The 13,155-nt window shown below is 42.1% G+C and overlaps 1 protein-coding gene across 2 annotated transcripts in view; it reads left to right on the top strand.

Moving 5' to 3' along the window:
• The first annotated feature begins 334 nt into the window (after positions 1-334).
• LOC121494817 (SREBF chaperone) overlaps positions 335-13,155 on the top strand; it is a 73,669-nt gene continuing 60,848 nt past the window's right edge. For both annotated transcript variants that reach the window (XM_041761772.1, XM_041761771.1), the window contains exon 1: positions 335-465. The gene's annotated coding sequence lies outside the window, so the exon portion shown is untranslated. The remainder of the gene's footprint in view (positions 466-13,155) is intronic.

Genomic DNA, 13,155 nt, shown 5'->3' with positions numbered 1-13,155 from the left:
GGCATCTTGTGCACGCCCTTGATACCTCTCCGCGAAGTGCTGTGGATCCCGGTGCGGTCCTCAGGGCCTTGCCGCATCTTCAAGCCCCGCCCCGCCGCCCTCCCGTCCCCGCCCGGGACCGTCGCTCTCCCTCCCTCCGGGGAGCGGGACGGGCATCCGCCAGGGGGCGGGCGGGAGCCGCGGGCGGGGCTCGACTACGCATGTGCGCACCGCTGGAACACGTGCGGGGGGCGGTGAGGGCGGGAGGGGAAAGGTAGGAGGTGAGAGGTGAAGGGGCGGAGAGCTGCGCGGGCGCCCGGCAGCCGGGAGAGGAGGGCGGGCACCACGCACCGGACCGCGGGCCGGGAGCGCGCACGCCGCGCCCCGCCCCCGCCGCCGCCGCCGCCGCCGCCGCCGCCACCACCGCCGCCGCCGCCGCCGCCGCCGCCGCCGCCGCCGCCCGGGAGCTGCTTGCTGCCGCCACAGGTACCGCCGCGCGTGTCCCTACAGCGCCTTCCGCCAGCCTGGGCTCGGGCCTCCGGCCGCGCGGCCCCGGGAGGTCGGGGCTGGGGGCCGCCGGGGCTACGGGCGCGCGGGCGTGGGCGCTGTCCAGCAGCCGTGCGGGCCGGGAGACCGCAGCCGCGAGAGGGGGCCGGGCCGCCGCGTCCCCACCCCACCCCCACCCCCATCCCCACCCCCACCCGGGCCGCGCCCCCGCCCGCGCGCCCGCGTCCCCACCCAGCTCCTGGCCCCGGGGGAGGGGGTCGCGCCGTGCCGGGGAAGCGGCGCTTCTAGAACCTGCTTTGGGGCTGTCTGGGTTTCCACGGTGCGGGGGGAGCATGCTGTCCACTCCTGCCTCCCTGGGGCCGTGTCTGGTTTTGAGGCAACACGTAGCTGCTTTGCTGGGTTTTGCTTGGCTTCTAGTTTTGTGTTTTGCCCAAGCCCAAACTTTGCTCGCTCACGTTGCCTGTGTTTACTGTGTTGCCTCGTGTTTATTGTCTCAGTGTATCATGCGGGATTATAACGTCACGGTGGCATCAGTTGCAGGGAGCTTGGACCATTAGAAGCGCAGAAAGTTGCACAGGTGGAAATGCTGTCGGCGGGAGGGGGCGGAGGGCCCCTGCGGGGGCCCTGGCAGGAGCTGCCCCTCTGTTGGGCTCCTTGCTTTCCCACCTTCTGTGGCTCCGTGATGATAGTCTTTCCGGGGATTTTGTAACCGTTCTCGTGAAGAAGACCTAGGGAAGGTTTTCTTAGTGATGCTAGTGTAGTGTTTCTCTTTGGAAGCCTGACTATACCGTGTCTTACTGGTGTGCTGCAGTCTCAGGATATCCTGCTAAAGATTGGAGCTAGGATCAGGAACGTCTGGTTTGTGTTCCCGAGTGCTGCCTAACTGACCAGCTGTTTCTTTACCCTTTGTAATCTTTTTTTAAATGGTGCCATTTAAAAAAAAATTTTTTTTTTGGAGCATAGTTACGTTACATTATTTTCAGGTGTACAGCTGTGATTCAACTTCTCAGTATATTATGCTTATCATAAGAGTGGTTACCATCTGACGTGTATCTGTTCTTTTTTCAAGTAGGCTCCACGCCCAGCTTGGAGCCCAACCGGGGGCTTGAACTCATGACCCTGAGATCAAGGCCTGAGCTGGTATCAAGAGTCAGCCACTCAACTGACTGAGCCACCCAGGCCCCTGTGACCTGTACCTTTTTAAGTGCATGTTAATATAGTTTTGGCTTTAGGTGTTTTACACATTTGCAGCATTCCCACGAGGCATATGATGTAAAACAAACAAAATATATGTAAATGTATCTTCATATTCATTTTTTTGGCCATAGATTGAAAGAATTCTCATCTATTTTGAACTAATCTGGTGGTTGAGACCTCTCTTTTCCTATTGTGCAAAAACAGTGCCTCTCCTGAGGTCTCCATGTGCTTTGTAATCTTTGATTTGCCCCCTTCTCCATTCCCATCATACAGTTTACTGTTGTGAGGTAGGTAAAAAATCTACTCCTAGTTTATGATTAGAAGATGAAAGCAGAAAGATGATGAATAGCCCGAGGTCATGTGTGAGCAAGTAAACTGTCCAGTTGCAAAAAGCAAACCATGCCTATGGGGTCAGTACTCATGCATTTATTAACATTTGGTGGCAGTCTTTAGGGATGCTTACTCCCTTGTTATCTAGTCATGCTTATGAATCTGTCCTGAGGACCCTGGAATGACACTTAGGTTTATGTGCTGTATGTTTACCCTCACCGTTGGTAGCCATTTACTGTGGCCAAGGTTAGTTATATTGGCTCTGACAGGTACTTTGGGTTTTTTTTGTTTTTTGTTTTTTTTTTTTTAAAGATTTTATTTATTTATTCATGAGAGGCAGAGAGAGAGAGAGAGAGAGGCAGAGACACAGGCAGAGGGAGAAGCAGGCTCCATGCAGGGAGCCCGATGTCAGGCTTGATCCCGGGTCTCCAGGATCACACCCTGGGCTGAAGGCAGGCACTGAACCGCTGAGCCACCCAGGGATCCCCTGACAGGTACTTTGTATATGGCTTATGTCGTCACTTCCATTTGAACAGATGAGATGACTGCCCCTTATACAGAAGTTGGGTTTCCTGAGTAACCCACTTTATAAGTGGTGGATCAGGCCTTCAAACCAGATCTGCCAAACTACTGCCAGAGCTGCTTCTACTGTAACTTGCTTCCTTCCTGAATTGGCTGATGAAACAAAGTCCAGATGACTTTTTTTTCCCCCCTGCTGCCAGAAGTAGTAATTGTGAGTAAAATATTTATTGAACACCTGTGCTGTGTAGGTACTGTGCTAGGTACTCTAATAATAGCTTATCTCATTTAATCATCATAGTAACCAGGTGAAATGATACTGTTATCACCCCCCTTTAATGATGAGTTTTATAGATGTTATCTGACTTGCCCTGGGTCACCTGCTGAGTTAGAGGTAGAGCCCAGGTACAGACCCAGGTTTGCTTGACAACAGTCCATGCTTTTATGCTCTTCTTGCACCTGCTGGCCTCACAGTCCTCCACTGCCCATTGGCAGGAGAGAGGTAGCAGAAGGTGATGGGGTGAAGGGAAGAAGCCAGCATCACAAGATCCAAGTCAGAGGTGTGGAACTCAGCAGGAAGGAGACAGCAATTTGGTTGCTGCATTTGATAGCTTCCACTTGAGTGGCTGGCGATGCTGCCCTGTCCGAGAATGCTTGCAGGGTTGCTGGGCCATACGTAAGCTTTTCAGGGGAGTCGAAGGAGTCCAAGGATGCGGGGTGTGCGTGCATCAAGGATGCTTGGAGGTCTCGGGGCAAAAAAATCAAAACTGATCTTTATGTTTATTTTAGCTTTACTTAATTTTTATTAGGTTATTTTATAATGTATGCTATTTATTACAGTAGTATATTTAACATATACAAATATACATATATTGGGATGTATACATAAATTCTTATGGGGGTTCAAATCAAATAACATTTTGAAACTACTGATTTACTTGATATTTATTTAGCATTTGTATCAGATAGGTAAGTTGTGCTGAGTTGGAAGTTTAGTGAAATTCAGTGTAATTCCACATAATCAGGGAGAATGGGATTTCGTATCAATAACCAATTATAGGGGCACCTGGGTGGCTCGGTGGTTGAGCCTCTGCCTTTGGCTCAGGTCCTGATCCTGGGATTGAGTCCCACATTGAGCCTGCTTCTCCCTCTATGTCTCTTCCTCTCTCTGTGTGTCTCATGAATAAATAAAATCTTTAAAAAACAAACAAAAATAACCAATTATAAGTTACTTTAAAAATTGCAGTCATGATTTTATGAAAGAGGATCTGGTATTTTTATGGTCTTTATGTCTCATATGTAGCAGCAATCTTAAGTTTGAAGCTATAGTGACTGATATAGCCCTTTAGAAATTAAAATTTTGTTGAACCTCTTATATTTTGAACCTGTTAATGTCAGAAGCAAGAGAAACTAAAATAGTTAATGTAAATGTGGCAGTTGTAATAGTAGTATTTGTGCTGTTCGCCAACTTTAGAGTATTTGCAAATCTTAGATGATATTTAGATATAGTTAGATATATTGAAATTCCAAATATGTTGATTCTTTACCACTTCTTACAAACTAGGTTTGGCTTTCTTCAGGTCACTCCACTGCAGTGGTTGGTACATTATATCAAAACAAGCAATTCCAGAATTCTACCTAATTTAAAAAACATCTTTAAATTATCTTCCAGCTTATTTCACAATTGAATAGATTAGTGTTTGTTCAGGAGTTGAGGTTAAAATAACAGAAAGGGATTTGAGCAAGAAATATATTCCCTTAGCAAGATAGGTGAGACCTTATTAATACTTTCTCAGTATGAATGAAAGTATGAAAGTTCTCAGACTTTAGTGTGAATCAGCATCACCTGGAGGGCTCATTTTAATCCCACTTCACTAGAGTCTCTCACTCTGTAGGTTAGAGATAGGCCTTGGAATTTGAATTTCAAACAAGTTATCAGGTGCTGCTGCTGCTGGTCTATGGATCTATACTTTGAGAGCCATGGCTCTGTACAAGTGCACCTAAAACCAAAGCATGATGCCAGGGCTTACATATTTCACACTGATTCCCATCAGCATCAGTCAGTTGTATAGTATAGTTTTGCCAAGTACATAACTGGCTCTTGTTTTTAGACAGTTCTTATTTTTAGATGATGTCATAAATGAGATTTCATTCACAATTATATTGCTATATATTTTTTACTGTAACACTATATAAATTTCTTGAAAAGCTAGAAGTATTTTTTTTAATAATAATTTTTGAAGAACAACAAATAGGCACGTGTGCATGTGCAGTTTTTGTCTGTAATCCCAGTGGTGACCACCAGCAGGCTTCATTGTTGCTCATTCTCTTGTTCTCAATCAATCATTCTCTCTTTATAATGGGATGGTACTGTTTTGTGTCTATTTTTTGTTGTGTGTGAACAGAGACACTAGTCTACAACATTTTTTTTTTATTTAAATCTCTTTTTTTGTGTGTGTTTCCCAATAACTTGAATCCTTTGAACAGCTTGTTGTGTTTGGCTGTGGGTTGTACCTTTCAGAAGACTATACTATTACTCAGCAAGTCTTCAGTTGTGGTTCTCTTCAACAGTCTTCCATATACCCTTGCTTTCATGATCTTCCCCAAGCTGGCCTGCCCAGCCCTTCTTCCATACCAGCTCTTGATGCCACCTCATCTCCATGAAGGTCCCTTCTTTCTAGTCTGAGCCCTGGTTGGATTTGGACATGCATTCTAATTTGTCCTCCCTGCCACAGTGACTACTGGAAACATCAAGACCTGCCTTTAGCAAACAACAGAGAATGTTGCATATCATATTCTTGTCAGAGAGGAAGGGTAATCTTGAATTCTTCACTTCCCAAATGCCAATCCTTTTTTTTTTTTTTAAATCTTATTTTATTTATTTATGATAGGCACACAGTGAGAGAGAGAGAGAGGCAGAGACATAGGCAGAGGGAGAAGCAGGCTCCATGCACCGGGAGCCTGACGTGGGATTCGATCCCGAGTCTCCAGGATCGCGCCCTGGGCCAAAGGCAGGCGCCAAACTGCTGCGCCACCCAGGGATCCCCCAAATGCCAATCCTAAGTTCATCTGTGAGAAAACACATTCATCAGACTGTGCTGGAAGGTGTTTTAATGCACACATTGCAAGCCATATTTTGTCTTTGGGTGAAGTCAGATCATTAGGAAGCAACATAATGGCCCCTTTTCCAGCTTTTTGATAAACTGACTTTGCATGGCCCCATCAGCTTGCATTGAGATCTATGTGAGAAGCCCCCAAGAAAGTCTGTGAGGCCAATTAGAAATTTCTTCACCTTCAGTGCCTGGAGTGAAGAAAGTGAAGTTCCCTATTTCCTTTTTTTGCCCAGTTTTACATCAGATTGTTTTTTGTTGCTGTTGAGTTTTAAGAGTTCTCTAAGTATGCTGGATAGTAGTCTCTTTATCAGATACCTGATTTGTAAATAATTTTCTGTGTGCTGTCTTTTTATTCTGTTGATTGTATCTTTTGATGCACACAATTTAAAACTGACTGTGCCTCTTCTAAGCCACTGGTTTGATTTTGTCTTAACGTATAACATGAACTATGTCAATAATGTTTCCCTCTTTGTGTTGATTGTTAGGGAGCTCAGAGTCAGGTTTGTATTCAGAATTCTATGACTTGTGCTTTCTGTGTTAAGATTACTAATATTCTGTTTAATGGCTAGTTATTTTGCTTTTTCAGATTATACCATAAAATATATAACACATTTCATCCCTGTTCTGAATGTTACTGTGATTATATTGTAGCCAAATATTTGTTCCCATCCTATTTCCTTTTTTTCTGATACACTTGAATCTCTCCTCCCCCTGTCTTCCCCCATCCCTTCCTGTGTACTCATTCTTTGTTATTGTTGTTTAATTTTTCTGCTGTGGTAAATATACATAAAACTTACCATCTTAATCATTTTAAGTGTACAGTTGAGTAGTATTAAATACGTTCATAATGTGCAGCTGTCATTCCCATTCTTCTTTATTTCTCTTTTCATCTTGCAACACTGAAACTCCTTACCCATTAAACACTAACTCCCTATCCCCTCCTTCCCTCAGCCCCTGGCAACCACCATTCTACTTCCTGTCTCTATGTTTTTGTCTACACTAAGTACCTCATGTGAGTGGAATCATACAGTATTCGTCTTTTTGTGACTGGCATGTTTCATTTAGCATGATGTCCTCATGGTTCATCTGTATCATAGCATGTATTAGCATTTACTTCCATTTTAAAGCTGAATAATAGTCTGTGAAATTTATGTGTTGCATTATGTTTATTCATTTATCTATCCATTGGTGGACATTTGGGTTGTTTATACCTTTTGGCTATTGTGAATAATGCTGCTATGGACATAGGTGTATGAATATTTGTTCAAGTTCCTGTTTTGGATACATACATAAGTGCAATTGATTATATAGTAATTCTATGATTAATTTTTTGAAGCACCACCATACTGCTTTCCACAGTGGCTGTACCATTTTACATTCTCACTAGCAATGCACAAGGGTTCCAATTTCTCCACATCCTTGCCAATACTTGTTATTTTCTGTTTTGTTTTTATTTTGTTTTTGGATGGTAACCATCCTAGTGGGTGTGGGGTGGTATCTCATTGTTTTGATTTGCATTTCCCTAATGGTCAGTGATATTGAGCATCTTTTCATGTGCTTATTAGCCATTGGTATATCTTTGGAGAAATGTTTATTCAAGTTTTTTGCCCAGTTTTACATCAGATTGTTTTTTGTTGTTGAGTTTTAGGAGTTCTCTATGTATGCTGGATAGTAGTCTCTTTATCAGATACCTGATTTGTAAATATTTTCTGTGTGCTGCCTTTTTATTCTGTTGATTATATCTTTTGATGCACACAATTTAAAATTTTTTATGAAACCAGTTTGTTTTTTTCTTTTTTAAAATATTTATTTATTTATTCATTCATTCATTCATTCATTCATTCATTCATTCATGAAAGACACAGTGAGAGAGAGAGAGAGGCAGAGACACAGGCAGAGGGAGAAGCAGGTTCCATGCAGGGAGCCTGATGTGGGACTTGATCCTGAGTCTCCAGGATCACGCCCTAGGCTGTAGGTGGCACTAAACCGCTGAGCCACCGGGGTTGCCCTGCCCTATTTTTTTTTTTTTTTTAAGTAATTTCTGTACCCAGTGTAGGGCTTGAACTCATAACCCTGCTCACGATCAAGACTCACATGCTATTCCTACTGAGCCAGGCAAGCGCCCCCTGCCCTGTGTTTTCTTTTCTTTCTTTCTTTCTTTTTTTTTTTAGAATTTTTTTTTTTTAAGATTTTTAATTTATTTATTCATAGAGACAGAGAGAGGGGCAGAGACACAGGCAGAGGAAGAAGCAGGCTCCACTCAGGGAGCCCGATGTGGGACTCGATTCTGGGTCTCCAGGATCACACCCTGGGCTGAAGGCAGTGCTAAACCGCTGTGCCACCAGGGCTGTCCTTTCTTTCTTTCTTTTTTTTTTTTAAAGATTTTATTTATTTGCAAGAAAAAGAATGAGAAAGAGATCACAAGCAGCGGGGAGGGGCAGAGGAAAAAGCAGGCTCCCCACTGAGCAGGGAGCTGATGTGGGACTTGATCCCAGGGTCCCTGGACCCCAAGATCATGCATGACCTGAGCCAAAGGCAGATGCCTAACCAACTGAGCCACCCAGGCTCCCCCTGTTTTCTTTTAAGAATTTTATAGTTTTTGGTCTTAAGTTTAGGTCTTTGAACATTTTCTTAACCTTTAAAAATTTTTTTTAAGATTTTATTTATTTATTCATGAGAGACAGTGAGAGAGAGAGAGAGAGACAGGCAGAAGGAGAAGCAGGCTCCATGCAGGGAGCCCCACGTGGGACTCGATCCTGGCTTTCCAGGATCAGGCCCTGGGCTGAAGGCGGCGCTAAACGCTGAGCACCGCTGAGGGCCACCCGGTGCTGCCCCTTTTAAAAAAAAAATTTAAAATAATCTCTATACCCAGTGTGGGGCTCAACCACAACAGAACCCTCATTATCAAACTACTGCCAGAGCTGCTTCTACTGTAACTTGCTTCCTTCCTGAATTGGCTGATGAAACAAAGTCCAGATGACTTTTTTTTCCCCCCTGCTGCCAGAAGTAGTAATTGTGAGTAAAATATTTATTGAACACCTGTGCTGTGTAGGTACTGTGCTAGGTACTCTAATAATAGCTTATCTCATTTAATCATCATAGTAACCAGGTGAAATGATACTGTTATCACCCCCCTTTAATGATGAGTTTTATAGATGTTATCTGACTTGCCCTGGGTCACCTGCTGAGTTAGAGGTAGAGCCCAGGTACAGACCCAGGTTTGCTTGACAACAGTCCATGCTTTTATGCTCTTCTTGCACCTGCTGGCCTCACAGTCCTCCACTGCCCATTGGCAGGAGAGAGGTAGCAGAAGGTGATGGGGTGAAGGGAAGAAGCCAGCATCACAAGATCCAAGTCAGAGGTGTGGAACTCAGCAGGAAGGAGACAGCAATTTGGTTGCTGCATTTGATAGCTTCCACTTGAGTGGCTGGCGATGCTGCCCTGTCCGAGAATGCTTGCAGGGTTGCTGGGCCATACGTAAGCTTTTCAGGGGAGTCGAAGGAGTCCAAGGATGCGGGGTGTGCGTGCATCAAGGATGCTTGGAGGTCTCGGGGCAAAAAAATCAAAACTGATCTTTATGTTTATTTTAGCTTTACTTAATTTTTATTAGGTTATTTTATAATGTATGCTATTTATTACAGTAGTATATTTAACATATACAAATATACATATATTGGGATGTATACATAAATTCTTATGGGGGTTCAAATCAAATAACATTTTGAAACTACTGATTTACTTGATATTTATTTAGCATTTGTATCAGATAGGTAAGTTGTGCTGAGTTGGAAGTTTAGTGAAATTCAGTGTAATTCCACATAATCAGGGAGAATGGGATTTCGTATCAATAACCAATTATAGGGGCACCTGGGTGGCTCGGTGGTTGAGCCTCTGCCTTTGGCTCAGGTCCTGATCCTGGGATTGAGTCCCACATTGAGCCTGCTTCTCCCTCTATGTCTCTTCCTCTCTCTGTGTGTCTCATGAATAAATAAAATCTTTAAAAAACAAACAAAAATAACCAATTATAAGTTACTTTAAAAATTGCAGTCATGATTTTATGAAAGAGGATCTGGTATTTTTATGGTCTTTATGTCTCATATGTAGCAGCAATCTTAAGTTTGAAGCTATAGTGACTGATATAGCCCTTTAGAAATTAAAATTTTGTTGAACCTCTTATATTTTGAACCTGTTAATGTCAGAAGCAAGAGAAACTAAAATAGTTAATGTAAATGTGGCAGTTGTAATAGTAGTATTTGTGCTGTTCGCCAACTTTAGAGTATTTGCAAATCTTAGATGATATTTAGATATAGTTAGATATATTGAAATTCCAAATATGTTGATTCTTTACCACTTCTTACAAACTAGGTTTGGCTTTCTTCAGGTCACTCCACTGCAGTGGTTGGTACATTATATCAAAACAAGCAATTCCAGAATTCTACCTAATTTAAAAAACATCTTTAAATTATCTTCCAGCTTATTTCACAATTGAATAGATTAGTGTTTGTTCAGGAGTTGAGGTTAAAATAACAGAAAGGGATTTGAGCAAGAAATATATTCCCTTAGCAAGATAGGTGAGACCTTATTAATACTTTCTCAGTATGAATGAAAGTATGAAAGTTCTCAGACTTTAGTGTGAATCAGCATCACCTGGAGGGCTCATTTTAATCCCACTTCACTAGAGTCTCTCACTCTGTAGGTTAGAGATAGGCCTTGGAATTTGAATTTCAAACAAGTTATCAGGTGCTGCTGCTGCTGGTCTATGGATCTATACTTTGAGAGCCATGGCTCTGTACAAGTGCACCTAAAACCAAAGCATGATGCCAGGGCTTACATATTTCACACTGATTCCCATCAGCATCAGTCAGTTGTATAGTATAGTTTTGCCAAGTACATAACTGGCTCTTGTTTTTAGACAGTTCTTATTTTTAGATGATGTCATAAATGAGATTTCATTCACAATTATATTGCTATATATTTTTTACTGTAACACTATATAAATTTCTTGAAAAGCTAGAAGTATTTTTTTTAATAATAATTTTTGAAGAACAACAAATAGGCACGTGTGCATGTGCAGTTTTTGTCTGTAATCCCAGTGGTGACCACCAGCAGGCTTCATTGTTGCTCATTCTCTTGTTCTCAATCAATCATTCTCTCTTTATAATGGGATGGTACTGTTTTGTGTCTATTTTTTGTTGTGTGTGAACAGAGACACTAGTCTACAACATTTTTTTTTTATTTAAATCTCTTTTTTTGTGTGTGTTTCCCAATAACTTGAATCCTTTGAACAGCTTGTTGTGTTTGGCTGTGGGTTGTACCTTTCAGAAGACTATACTATTACTCAGCAAGTCTTCAGTTGTGGTTCTCTTCAACAGTCTTCCATATACCCTTGCTTTCATGATCTTCCCCAAGCTGGCCTGCCCAGCCCTTCTTCCATACCAGCTCTTGATGCCACCTCATCTCCATGAAGGTCCCTTCTTTCTAGTCTGAGCCCTGGTTGGATTTGGACATGCATTCTAATTTGTCCTCCCTGCCACAGTGACTACTGGAAACATCAAGACCTGCCTTTAGCAAACAACAGAGAATGTTGCATATCATATTCTTGTCAGAGAGGAAGGGTAATCTTGAATTCTTCACTTCCCAAATGCCAATCCTTTTTTTTTTTTTTTTTTTTAAATCTTATTTTATTTATTTATGATAGGCACACAGTGAGAGAGAGAGAGAGGCAGAGACATAGGCAGAGGGAGAAGCAGGCTCCATGCACCGGGAGCCTGACGTGGGATTCGATCCCGAGTCTCCAGGATCGCGCCCTGGGCCAAAGGCAGGCGCCAAACTGCTGCGCCACCCAGGGATCCCCCAAATGCCAATCCTAAGTTCATCTGTGAGAAAGCACATTCATCAGACTGTGCTGGAAGGTGTTTTAATGCACACATTGCAAGCCATATTTTGTCTTTGGGTGAAGTCAGATCATTAGGAAGCAACATAATGGCCCCTTTTCCAGCTTTTTGATAAACTGACTTTGCATGGCCCCATCAGCTTGCATTGAGATCTATGTGAGAAGCCCCCAAGAAAGTCTGTGAGGCCAATTAGAAATTTCTTCACCTTCAGTGCCTGGAGTGAAGAAAGTGAAGTTCCCTATTTCCTTTTTTTGCCCAGTTTTACATCAGATTGTTTTTTGTTGCTGTTGAGTTTTAAGAGTTCTCTAAGTATGCTGGATAGTAGTCTCTTTATCAGATACCTGATTTGTAAATAATTTTCTGTGTGCTGTCTTTTTATTCTGTTGATTGTATCTTTTGATGCACACAATTTAAAACTGACTGTGCCTCTTCTAAGCCACTGGTTTGATTTTGTCTTAACGTATAACATGAACTATGTCAATAATGTTTCCCTCTTTGTGTTGATTGTTAGGGAGCTCAGAGTCAGGTTTGTATTCAGAATTCTATGACTTGTGCTTTCTGTGTTAAGATTACTAATATTCTGTTTAATGGCTAGTTATTTTGCTTTTTCAGATTATACCATAAAATATATAACACATTTCATCCCTGTTCTGAATGTTACTGTGATTATATTGTAGCCAAATATTTGTTCCCATCCTATTTCCTTTTTTTCTGATACACTTGAATCTCTCCTCCCCCTGTCTTCCCCCATCCCTTCCTGTGTACTCATTCTTTGTTATTGTTGTTTAATTTTTCTGCTGTGGTAAATATACATAAAACTTACCATCTTAATCATTTTAAGTGTACAGTTGAGTAGTATTAAATACGTTCATAATGTGCAGCTGTCATTCCCATTCTTCTTTATTTCTCTTTTCATCTTGCAACACTGAAACTCCTTACCCATTAAACACTAACTCCCTATCCCCTCCTTCCCTCAGCCCCTGGCAACCACCATTCTACTTCCTGTCTCTATGTTTTTGTCTACACTAAGTACCTCATGTGAGTGGAATCATACAGTATTCGTCTTTTTGTGACTGGCATGTTTCATTTAGCATGATGTCCTCATGGTTCATCTGTATCATAGCATGTATTAGCATTTACTTCCATTTTAAAGCTGAATAATAGTCTGTGAAATTTATGTGTTGCATTATGTTTATTCATTTATCTATCCATTGGTGGACATTTGGGTTGTTTATACCTTTTGGCTATTGTGAATAATGCTGCTATGGACATAGGTGTATGAATATTTGTTCAAGTTCCTGTTTTGGATACATACATAAGTGCAATTGATTATATAGTAATTCTATGATTAATTTTTTGAAGCACCACCATACTGCTTTCCACAGTGGCTGTACCATTTTACATTCTCACTAGCAATGCACAAGGGTTCCAATTTCTCCACATCCTTGCCAATACTTGTTATTTTCTGTTTTGTTTTTATTTTGTTTTTGGATGGTAACCATCCTAGTGGGTGTGGGGTGGTATCTCATTGTTTTGATTTGCATTTCCCTAATGGTCAGTGATATTGAGCATCTTTTCATGTGCTTATTAGCCATTGGTATATCTTTGGAGAAATG

Source organism: Vulpes lagopus, chromosome 7, assembly GCF_018345385.1.
Source record: "Vulpes lagopus strain Blue_001 chromosome 7, ASM1834538v1, whole genome shotgun sequence".
Taxonomy (NCBI): Eukaryota; Metazoa; Chordata; class Mammalia; order Carnivora; family Canidae; genus Vulpes; species Vulpes lagopus.
The sequence above is the reverse complement of the archived record's forward strand: the minus strand, read 5'-3'. Positions and strand labels throughout refer to the sequence as shown.